Below are 12,518 nucleotides of genomic sequence, written 5' to 3' on the forward strand. Positions count from 1 at the left end.
TTTCCAAAGTGGTTGTACCATTTTACAATCCCACCAGCAGTGTATGAGAGTTCCAATCTCTCCGCAGCCTCTCCAAGATTTATTATTCTGTGTTTTTTGGATTAATGCCAGTCTAGTTGGTGTGAGATGGAATCTCATCGTAGTTTTAATTTGCATTTCTCTAATGGCTAATGATCGGGAGCATTTTCTCATGTATCTGTTGGCTGCCTGAATATCTTCTTTAGTGAAATGTGTGTTCATATCCTTTGCCCACTTCTTGATTGGGTTGTTTGTCTTTTTGTGGTTGAGTTTTGACAGAATCATGTAGATTTTAGAGATCAGGCGCTGGTCGGAGATGTCATAGCTGAATATTCTTTCCCAGTCTCTAGGTGGTCTTTTAACTCTTTTGGTGAAGTCTTTAGATGAGCATAGGTGTTTGATTTTCAGGAGCTCCCAGTTATCTGGTTTCTCTTCATCATTTTTGGTAATGTTTTGTATTCTGTTTATGCCCTGTATTAGGGCTCCTAGGGTTGTCCCTATTTTTTCTTCCATGATCTTTCTCGTTTTAGTCTTTATGTTTAGGTCTTTGATCCACTTGGAGTTAGTTTTTGTGCATGGTGTGAGGTATGGGTCCTGTTTCATTCTTTTGCAAATGGATATCCAGTTATGCCAGCACCATTTGTTAAAAAGACTATCATTTCTCCAATTGACTGACACTGGGCCTTTGTCAAATATCAGCTGCTCATATGTGGATGGATTTATATCTGGGTTCTCAATTCTGTTCCATTGGTCTATGTGCCTGTTGTTGTACCAGTACCAGGCTGTTTTGACTACTGTAGCTGTATAATAGGTTCTGAAATCAGGTAGAGTGAGGCCTCCCACTTTCTTCTTCTTTTTCAGTAATGCTTTGCTTATCTGGGGGTTCTTTCCCTTCCATATGAAATTAGTGATTTGTTTCTCTATCCCCTTAAAATATGACATTGGTATTTGGATTGGAAGTGTGTTATATGTATAGATGGCTTTTGGTAGAATAGACATTTTTACTATATTAAGTCTTCCTATCCATGAGCAGGGTATGTTTTTCCACTTAAGTATGTCCTTTTGAATTTCCCGTAGCAGAGTTTTATAGTTTTCTTTGTATAGGTCTTTTGCATTCTTGGTAAGATTTATTCCTAGGTATTTTATCTTCTTGGGGGCTACTGTGAATGGTATTGATTTGGTTATTTCCTCTTCGGTGTTCTTTTTGTTGATGTAGAGGAATCCAAGTGATTTTTGTATGTTTATTTTATAACCTGAGACTCTTTCAAACTCTTCTATTAGTTTCAGTAGTTTTCTGGAGGATTCCTTTAGGGTTTTCCATGTATACGATCATGTCATCTGCAAATAGTGATAGCTTTACTTCCTCCTTACCAATCTGGATACCCTTTATTTCTTTGTCTAGCCTAATTGCCCTGGCTAGGACTTCAAGTACGATGTTGAATAAGAGTGGTGATAAAGGACATCCTTGTCTGGTTCCCGTTCTCAAAGGAAATGCTTTCAGGCTCTCTCCATTTAGAGTGATATTGGCTGTTGGCTTTGCATAGATGCCCTTTATTATGTTGAGGAATTTTCCTTCAATTCCTATTTTGGTAAGAGTTTTTATCATAAATGGGTGTTGAACTTTGTCAAATGCCTTTTCTGCATCAATTGATAAGATCATGTGGTTTTTATCTTTTCTTTTATTTATGTGATGGATTACATTAATGGTTTTTCTGATATTAGACCAGCCTTGCATACCTGGTATACATCCCACTTGATCAGGGTGAATTTTTTTTTTTTTTTTGATGTGTTGTTGGATTCTATTGGCTAGAATTTTGTTGAGGATTTTTGCATCTATGTTCATGAGGGATATAGGTCTAAAATTTTCCTTTTTTGTAATGTCTTTACCTGGTTTTGGTATCAGGGAGATGGTAGCTTCATAGAATGAGTTGGGTAGTATTCCGTCTTTTTCTATGCTTTGAAATTCCTTTAGTAATGGTGTTAAGCCTTCCCTGAAGGTTTGGTAGAACTCTGCGGTGAAGCCGTCTGGGCTAGGACTTTTTTTTGTTGGAAGTTTTTTGGTTACCGTTTCAATCTCTTTTTTTGTTATGGGTCTATTTAGTTGTTCTACTTCTGAATGTGGTAGTTTAGGGAGGTAGTATTGTTCGAAGAATTTATTCATTTCTTCTAGGTTTTCAAATTTGTTAGAGTACAATTTTTCGTAGTAATCTGAAATGATTCTTTTAATTTCCTTTGGCTCTGTTGTGATGTGGTCCTTCTCGTTTCTTATTCGGGTTATTTGTTTCCTTTGTTGTATTTCTTTAGTCAGTCTAGCCAATGGTTTATCAATTTTGTTAATTTTTTCAAAGAACCAGCTTTTGGCTTTGTTAATTCTTTCAATTGTTTTTCTGTTCTCTAATTCATTTAGTTCAGCTCTAATTTTTATTATTTGTTTTCTTCTGGTGCCTGATGGATTCTTTTGTTGCTCACTTTCTATTTGTTCAAGTTGTAGGGACAGTTCTCTGATTTTGGCTCTTTCTTCTTTTTGTATGTGTGCATTTATCGATATAAATTGGCCTCTGAGCACTGCTTTTGCTGTGTCCCAGAGGTTTTGATAGGAAGTATTTTCATTCTCGTTGCTTTCTAAGAATTTCCTTATTCCCTCCTTGATGTCTTCTGCAACTCAGTCTTTTTTCAGGAGGGTATTGTTCAGTTTCCAAGTATTTGATTTCTTTTCCCTAGTTTTTCTGTTATTGATTTCTAGCTTCATTGCCTTGGGGTCTGAGAAGATGCTTTGTAATATTTGGATGTTTTGGACTCTGCAAAGATTTGTTTTATGACCTAATATGTGGTCTATTCTAGAGAATGTTCCATGTGCACTAGAAAAAAAAGTATACCTTGCAGCAGTTGGGTGGAGAGTTCTGTAGAAGTCAATGAGGTCAAGTGGATTGATTGTTGTAAGTAGGTCTTCCGTGTCCCTATTGAGCTTCTTACTGAATGTCCTGTCCTTCTCCGAAAGTGGTGTGTTGAAGTCTCCTACTATAAATGTGGAGGTGTCTATCTCACTTTTCAATTCTGTTAAAATTTGATTTATGTATCTTGCAGCCCTGTCATTGGGTACGTAAATATTTAATATGGTTATGTCTTCCTGATCAATTGTCCCTTTTATCATTATGTAGTGTCCTTCTTTATCCTTTGTGGTTGATTTAAGTCTAAAGTCTATTTTGTCAGAAATTAATATTGCTACTCCTCTTCTTTTTTGCTTATTGTTTGCTTGATATATTTTTTTCCATCCTTTGAGTTTTAGTTTGTTTGTATCTCTAAGTCTAAGGTGTGTCTCTTGTAGGCAGCATACAGATGGATCGTGTTTCTTTATCCAGTCCGTGACTCTCTGTCTCTTTATTGGTGCATTTAGTCCATATACATTCAGCGTAATTATAAATAAGTTTTTAGTGCTGTCATTTTGATGCCTTTTCATGTGTGTTGTTGGCCATTTCATTTTTCCACATGCTTTTTTGTGCTGAGACGTTTTTCTTAGTAGCTTGTGAGATCCTCATTTTCATAATGTTTAACTTTGTGTTTGTTGAGTCGTTACGTTTTTCTTGGCTTTTTTCTTGAGTTATGGAATTGATATTCCTTTTTGTGGTTACCTTATTATTTACCCCTATTTTTCTAAGTAAAAACCTAACTTGTATCCTTCTATATCGCCTTGTATCACTCTCCATCTGGCAGTTCAATGCCTCCTATATTTAGTCCCTCTTTTTGATTATTGTGATCGTTTATCTATTGATTTCCATGATTCCCTGTTGTGTGTATTATTTTGTTTATTTATTTATTTTTTAGAATTAATCTTAATTTGTTTGTTTTTGTGCTTTCCCTATTTGAGTTGCGTTGATATCAGGACGTTCTGTTTTGTGACCTTGTATTGTGCTGGTACCTGATATTATCGGTCATCAGACCAAACAATCTCCTTTAGCATTTCTTGCAGTCTTGGTTTAGTTTTTGCAAATTCTCTAAACTTGTGTTTATCTGTAAATATCTTAATTTCTCCTTCATATTTCAGAGAGAGTTTTGCTGGATATATGATCCTTGGCTGGAAGTTTTTCTCCTTCAGTGCTCTGTATACGTCGTCCCATTCCCTTCTTGCCTGCATGGTTTCTGCTGAGTAGTCTGAACTTATTCTTATTGATTCTCCCTTGAAGGAAACCTTTCTTTTCTCCCTGGTTGCTTTTAAAATTTTCTGTTTGTCTTTGGTTTTGGCAAGTTTGATGATAATATGTCTTGGTGTTTTTCTTTTTGGATCTATCTTAAATGGGGTTCGATGAGCATCTTGGATAGATATCCTTTCGTCTTTCATGATGTCAGGGAAGTTTTGTGTCAGGAGTTCTTCAACTATTTTCTCTGTGTTTTCTGTCCCCCCTCCCTGTTCTGGGACTCCAATCACTCGCAAGTTATCCTTCTTGATAGAGTCCCACATGATTCTTAGGGTTTCTTCATTTTTTTTAATTCTTTTATCTGATTTTTTTTCAGCTATGTTGGTGTTGATTCCCTGGTCCTCCAGAAGTCCCAGTCTACATTCTAATTGCTCGAGTCTGCTCCTCTGACTTCCTATTGCGTTGTCAAATTCTGTAATTTTATTGTTAATCTTTTGGATTTCTACATGCTGTCTCTCTGGATTCTTGCAACTTATTAATTTTTCCACTATTTTCTTGAATAATCTTTTTGAGTTCTTCAACAGTTTTATCAGTGTGTTCCTTGGCTTTTTCTGCATTTATCCTAATTTCATTTGTGATATCTTGAAGCATTCTGTAAATTAGTTTTTTATATTCTGTATCTGATAATCCCAGGATTGTATCTTCATTTGGGAAAGATTTTGATTCTTTTGCTTGGGGAGTTGGAGAAGCTGTCATGGTCTGTTTCTTTATGTGGTTTGATATGGACTGCTGTCTCCGAGCCATTACTGGGAAACTAGATTTTCCAGGTAATCAGCTAAAAAAAATGCAGTCAGATCCCTATCTGAATTCTCCCTCTGGCTCCGGGTATTCGGATGTTAATGGAGCCGCCTGGGGAGGGTGGGGGAGGGATCAGAGAGCTAGGAGTGTAGCACCACAGAATATAGAGCTGATCACCGTGTTCACGCTCTGCCCCAGTCCGCCAAAATCCGGGCGGGACGGCTTCCCGGTTGGGACGCTACTCTCCCCGCTCCGAGACCCGTCACTTCTTCCTGGGGACTTCTCCCTCCGGTGCACGGCACCGCTCGCGCGAACTGGGTGGGCCCCTCTTGCACGAACGGGTGGGCCCGCCCCCAGGGTCTATTCAGGATAATATAATTGGACCCCGCGCTCACGCCCTGCCCGCTTTCGCCAAAATCCCAGCGGGACTGCTCCCCAGCTGGGACGCTGCTCTCCCCACTCCAAGATCAGTCACTGCCCCCCGGGTGCTTCTCCCTCCGGCTGCGCCGCTACGCCGCCCGTGCCAACCAGCTAGACTCTCTCCCGGGATGGGTTCGGGGGGGTAGGGCTGGGCCCCTTGTCTGTGCCGTCTGCCCCCCTGCGCTCTACCCCAGCCCAGGCTCCGAAGGTCACCTGCTTGGTACGCTGGCTCCTAGTTCTGAAAACGGTTGCAGTCTGCCCATATTTGTTCGTTTTCCGTCTCTAAGTCTGTACTTGTTGTTCAGAGTTCGTAGATTGTTATGTATGTGATCGACTCACTTGTTTTTCCGAGTCTTTGTTGCAAGAGGGATCCGCGGTAGCGTCCACCTAGTCCGCCATCTTGGCCCCGCCTCTCAAGTGTTTAATTTTTATGAGGTTCCAGTTTTCTGAATTGTCTTTTTTATTTTTTTGTGTGCTTTTTTTTTTTAAATGAAAGTTTACAAATCGAGTCGTACTCTCATACAAAAATTTATAAACACCTTGCTATGTACTCCTAATTGGTCTCCCCCTAATGAGACAGCACATGCCTTCCCTCTACTCTCTCTTTTTGTGTCCATTTGGCCAGCTTCTGACTCCCTCTCATCTTCCATTCAGACAGAAGATGCCAACATAGTCTCATGTGTCTCTTGATCCGAGAAGCTCATTCTTCCCCAGTATTATTTTCTATCCCATAGTCCAGTCCAATCTCTGTCTGAAGAGTTGGCTTTGGGAATGGTTCCTGTCTTGGGCTAACAGAAAGTGTAGGGACCATGACCACCCAGGTCCTTCTAGTCTCAGTCAGGCCATTAATTCTGGTCTTTTTACAAGAACTTGGGGTCTGCATCCCACTGCTTTCCTGCTCCCTCAGGGGTTCTGTTTTGTTCCCTGTCAGTGCAATCATCCGTTGTAGCTGGGCACCATCTAGTTCTTCTGGTCTCTGCTTTATGTGGCCCTTTTTGCCTCTTGGGCTCATAAGTACCTTGTGCCTTTGGCGTTCTTCATTCTCCTTTGCTCCAGGTAGGTTGAGACCAATTGATGCATCTTAGATGCCTGCTTGCTAGCATTTAAGATGCCAGATGCCACTCTCTAAAGTAGGATGAAGAGTGATTTCCTAACAGATTTTATTATGCCAATTGACTTAGATGTCTCCTGAAACCATGGTCCCCAAACCCCTGCCCCTGCTACACTGGCCTTTGAGGCATTGAGTTTATTCAGGAAACTTCTTTCCTTTTGGTTTAGTCCAATTGTGCTGACCTCTCCTGTACTGTGTGTTGTCTTCCCTTCACCTAAAGTAGTTCTTATCTACTATCTAATTAGTGACAACACTCTCCTTTCCTCCCTTCTTCCCTTCCTCCGTCTCTCATAACCATCAAAGAATATTTCTTCTGTGTTTAAACTATTTCCTGAGTTCTTATAATAGGAGTCTTATACAATATTTGTCCTTTTGCAACTGACTAAATTCACTCAGCATAATGCCTTCCAGATTCCTCCATGTTATAAAATGTTTCACGAATTCATCATAGTTCTTTATTGTTGCATAAAACCCATTGTGTGAATATACCATAATTTATTTATCCATTCATCTGTTGATGGGCACTTTGGTTGCTTCCATCTTTTTGCTATTGTAAACAGTGCTTCAATGAACATGGGTGTGCATATATCTGTTCCTGTAAAGGCTCTTATTTCTCTAGGATATATTCCAAGGAGTGGAATTGCTGGATCGTATGGTAGTTCTATTTCCAAAGTGGTTGTGCCATTTTAAATTCCCACCAGCAGTGTATAAGTGTTCCAGTCTGTCCACAACCTCTCCAACATTTATTATTTTGTGTTTTTTGGATTAATGCCAGCCTTGTTGGAGTGAGATGGAATCTCATTGTAGTTTTGATTTGCATTTCTCCAATGGTTAAAGATCGTAAGCATTTCCTCATGTATCTGGTAGCTACCTGAATGTCTCCTTTAGTGTCTGTTCATATCCTTTGCCCCTTTTTTAACTGGGCTATTTTCTTTTTATACTTGAGTTTTTGCAGTGTAATGTAGATTTTAGAGATCAGGCGCTTATTGGAACTGTCATAGCTAAAAATTTTCCCCAGTCTGGAGGTAATCTTTGTACTCTTTTGGTGAAGTCTTTGAATGAGCATAGGTGCTTGATTTTTTGGAGCTGCCAGTTATCTGGTTGCTCTTCTGCATTGTTAGTAATGTTTTGTGTACTGTTTATGCCACGTATTAGGGTTCCTAGTGTTGTCTCTATTTTTTTTTTCCATGATCTTTATCATTTTAGATTTTATGTTAAGGTCTTTGATCCATTTTGAGTTAGTTTTTGTGCATGGAGTGAGGTATGGGTCCTGTTTCATTTTTTTGCAGATGGATATCCAGTTATGCCAGCACCATTTATTAAAAAGGCTGTCTTTTCCCCATGTAACTGTTTTGGGGCCTTTGTCAAATATCAACTGCTCATATGTGGATGGATTTATGTTTGGATTCTCAATTCTGTTCCATTGGTCTATGTATCTGTTGTACCAGTACCAGGCTGTTTTGACTACTGTGGTGGTATAATAGGTTCTAAAGTCAGGTAGAGTGAGGCCTCCTACTTTGTTCTTCTTTTTCAGTAAGGCTTTACTCATCTGGGGCCTCTTTCCCTTCCTGATTTGTTTCTCCATCCCATTAAAAAATGTCATTGGAATTTGCATCGGAATTGCATTACATCTATAGATCGCTTTTGGTAGAGTAGGCATTTTTACAATGTTAAGTCTTCCTATCCATGAGCAGGGTATGTTTTTCCACTTATGTAGGTCTCTTGGTTTCTTGCTGTACTGTCTTGTAGTTTCTATGTATAGGTCTTTTATACCTGTTAAGATTTATTCCGAAGTATTTTATCTTCTTGGGGGCTACTGTAAATGGTGTTGATTTGGTGATTTCCTCTTTCCTGATTTTCTTGTAGGTGTAGAGGAATCCAAGTGATTTTGGTATGTTTATCTTTTATCCTCATGCTCTGCTGAAATCTTCTATTAGTTTCAGTAATTTTCTTGAGGATTCTCTAGGGTTTTCCGTGTATAAGATCATGTCATCTGCAAAAAGAGATACTTTTACTTCTTACTTACCATCTGGATATGCTTTATTTCTTTATCTAGCCTAATTGCTCTGGCTAGGACCTCCAGCTCAATGTTGAATGAGAGCAGTGATAAAGCCTATCTTTGTGTGGTTCCCGTTCTCAAGGGTAATGCTTTCAGACTCTCCACTTAGGGTGATGTTGGCTGTTGGCTTTGTATAAATGTCCTTTGTTATGTCGAGGAATTTTCCTTCTATTCCTATCTTGCTGAGAGTTTTTATCATGAATCGGTGTTGGACTTTGTCAAATGCCTTTTCTGCATCAGTTGATAAAATCATGTGGTTCTTGTCTTTTGTTTTATTTATATGATGGATTACTTTAATTGTTTTTCTAATGTTGAACCATCCCTGCATAACTGGTATGAATCCCACTTGGTCATGGTGAATTATTTTTTTGATATATTGTTGAATTCTATTGGCTAGAATTTTGTCAAGGATTTTTGCATCTAAGTTCATGACAGGTATAGGTCTGAAGTTTTCTTTTTTGTGTGGTGTCTTTACCTGGTTTGGGCATCACGGTTATGCTGGCTTCATAGAATGAGTTTGGGAGCATTCCATCCTTTCTTATGCTCTGAAATACCTTTAGTAGTTGTGGTGTTAACCTGAAAGTTTGGTAGAACACTCCAGTGGAGCCTTCTGGGCCTGGGCATTTCTTTCTTTTTTTTTTTTTTTGTAGGGAGTTTTTTGGTTACCTTTTTAAGTTCTTTTGTTATGGGTCTATTAAATTTTTCTACCTCTGTTTGTGTTAATTTAGTAGGTAGTGTGTTTCTAGGAATTCATCTATTTCTTATAGGTTTTAAAATTCATTAGAGTACAATTTTTCATAGTAATCTGATATGATTCTTTTAATTTCAGTTGGGTCTGTTGTCATATCACCCATCTCATTTCTTATTCAGGTTATTTGCTTCTTCATCTGTTTTTCTTTTGTCAGTTTGGCCAATGGCTTATCAATTTTGTTAATTGTTTCAAAGAACCAGCTTTTGGTCTTATTACCTCTTTCAATTGTTCTTCTGTTTTCTGTTTCACTTAATTCTGCTCTAATTTTTATTATTTACTTTCTTCTGGTGTCTGAGGGTTTCTTTCATTTCTCTCTTTCTATTGGTTCTAGTTATAGGGATATTTCTTTGATTTTGGACCTTCTTTTTTTATGTGTGCATTTATTGATATAAATTGACCTCTGAGCACTACGTTTGCTGTGTCCCAAAGGTTCTGATAGGAAGTGTTTTCATTCTCACTGGATTCTATGAATTTCTTTATTTCATCCTTAATGTCTTCTTCTACTACCCAGTCATTTTTGAGCAGGGTACTGTTCAGTTTCCAAGTGGATGATTTCTTTTCCCTGGATATTCTGTTATTGATTTCTACTTTTATTGCCTTATGGTCAGAGAAGATGCTTTTTTATATTTTGATATTTAGGATTCTGCTAAGGCTTGCTTTACGACCCAATATGTGGTCTATTCTAGAGAATGTTCCATGTACACTAGAAAAGAAAATATTGTTGGCTGCTATTGGGTGGAGTGTTCTGTATATGTCTATGAAGTCAAGCTTGTTGAATGTGGCATTTAGATCTTCTGTGTCTTTATTCAGCTTCTTTCTGGAACACCTGTCCTCCACTGAAAGTGGTATTTTGAATTTTCCTACTATAATTGGGGAGCTGCCTATCTCACTTTTCAATGCTGTTAGAGTTTGTTTTATGTATTTTGCAGCCCTGTCATTGGGTGCATAAATATTTAATATGGTTTTATCCTCCTGGTATATTGTCCATTTAAACATTATATAGTGTCCTTTCTTGTGCTTTGTGGTGGATTTAACTTTAAAGTCTACTTTCTTGGAAATTAATATTGCCACTCCTGCTCTATTTTGATTGTTGTTTGCTTGATATATTTTTTCCGTCCTTTGCTTTTTCATTTGTTTGTCTCTCTAAATCTAAGTTGTGTCTCTTGTTGGCAGCCACTCTCTTTATTGGTGCATTTAATCTATTTACACTCAGCGTATTTATACATAGGTATTTTTTTTTTTTATGAGTTTAGTGCGGTCATTTTGATGTCTTTTTTTTGTATTTTGTTGACAGTTTCTCTTTCTCACTTAATTTTTTTGTGCTGAGTAGTTTATCTTCACATATTGTCTTTTTCTCTTATTCATTGTGGTTGATTTTATTTCTGCTTAATCTCTATTTTTTTCTTGTATTTTATTTTGATGAGTAGGATAGTCTCCTTTGTGGTTACCTTAATATTTACACCTATTTTTCTACGTTTAAACCTAACTTTTATTTCTTTCTATTGCCTTTTCTTCCTCTCCATATGAAAGATCTATGACTACATTTCTTACTCCCTCTTTATTGTTTTAATGTTTTCTTCTTTTGCATAATAATGTTGCTGTTTCCCTGTTGTGAGCATTTTTTATTTTGATTTATTTTTGTGATTTCCCTGCCTGGGTTGATACCTGATTGCTTTGTCCAGTGTTCTAGTCTTGAGCTGATTCCTGGTATTATTAATCTTCTAACTCAAGAACTCCCTTTAGTATTTCTTGTACTTTTGGTTTGATTTTTGAAAATTCCCTAAACTTCTGTTTATCTGGAAATGTCTTAATTTCACCTTCATATTTGAGAGACAGTTTTGCTGGATATATGATTCTTGGCTGGCATTTTTTTCCCTTCAATGATTTATATAAATCATCCCATTGCCTTTTTGCCCACATGATTTGTGCTGAGTAGTCCGAGTTTATTCTTATTGACTCTTCCTTGTAGGTGACTTTTCATTTATCCCTAGCTGCTCTTAAAATTCTGTCTTTTTCTTTGGTTTTGGCAAGTTTGATTATAATATGTCTTGGTGACTTTCTTTTAGAGTCTACTTTATGTGGAGTGCAATGAGCATCTTGGATAGAAACCTTCTCATCTTTCATGATATCAGGGAAGTTTTCTGCCAACAAATCTTCAACAATTCTCTCTGTATTTTCTGTTACCCCTCCCTGTTCTGATACTCCAGTCACTCGTAGGTTATTTCTCTTGATAGAGTCCCACATGATTCTTAAGGTTTGTTCACTTTTTTTTTTGTATTCTTTTATCTGCTTTTTCTTCAAATATATTGGTGCCAAGTGCTTTATCTTCAAACTCACTAATTCTGCCTTCCACTTGCTCTATTCTGCTCCTCTGACTTTTTGTCTTATTCTGTAATTTTATTGTTAATCTTCCGAATTTCTGATTGCTGTCTCTCTATGGGTTCTTACAGCTTATTTCATTTTTCATAATGTTCTTGAATAACCTTTTTAATTTCTTTGATTATTTTATCTGTGTGTTCCTTGGCTTGTTCTGAGTATTGCCTGATCTGCTACCTAATTTCACTCCTGATGTCTTGAAGAGCTCTGTATATTAACCTTTTGAATTCTGCATCCAGTAATTCCGGGAAGGCACCTTCATCCAGAAGATCATTGATTCTTTGTGTTGTGAGCTTGTTGAGGTGATTATGGCCTGTTTCTGTATGTGACTTGCTATTGACTCTTGTCTCCGAACCATGTATGTTATTGTATTAGTTTATTTTATGTTTGCTTACTGTATCCTAGCTTTTTGCTTTGTTTTGTTTTGATATACCTCCATGGGTTTCTTGAGTGAGCCAGCTTGATTATTTTCAGCTTTGAAACTTTGGCGTCCTGTCACCAGATGGCTAGAGCTGCTTTCATGTATATCAGTCTACGAGTCCATTCACTTTTCTTGTATATATTCAGCTCAGGTGTCCAGGTAGCTGTCATACAGTATTAGATGGGCAGGAGCGATTGATGTAGGTACCCGTATCTGGTTGCAGCAGGGGGTCATGCTCTGAATGCGGCAGGGGGTTGAGAACTGTACACCAAGTGTCTCTGATAAAGGCAAGTCCCTATTCCCCAGAGCGTACAGTTGGGTGAGTTCTGCAGATGGGCCATGGACATCCAATGCTTTTGTTTGTAAGGACTGGGAGGTACCAGTTACCCTTGGACCCTTGTTGCGGGTTGCTCGGTGACCTTAAGGAGCCA

The sequence above is a fragment of the Elephas maximus genome, chromosome 17 (assembly GCF_024166365.1).
Source record: "Elephas maximus indicus isolate mEleMax1 chromosome 17, mEleMax1 primary haplotype, whole genome shotgun sequence".
NCBI classification, from domain to species: Eukaryota; Metazoa; Chordata; class Mammalia; order Proboscidea; family Elephantidae; genus Elephas; species Elephas maximus.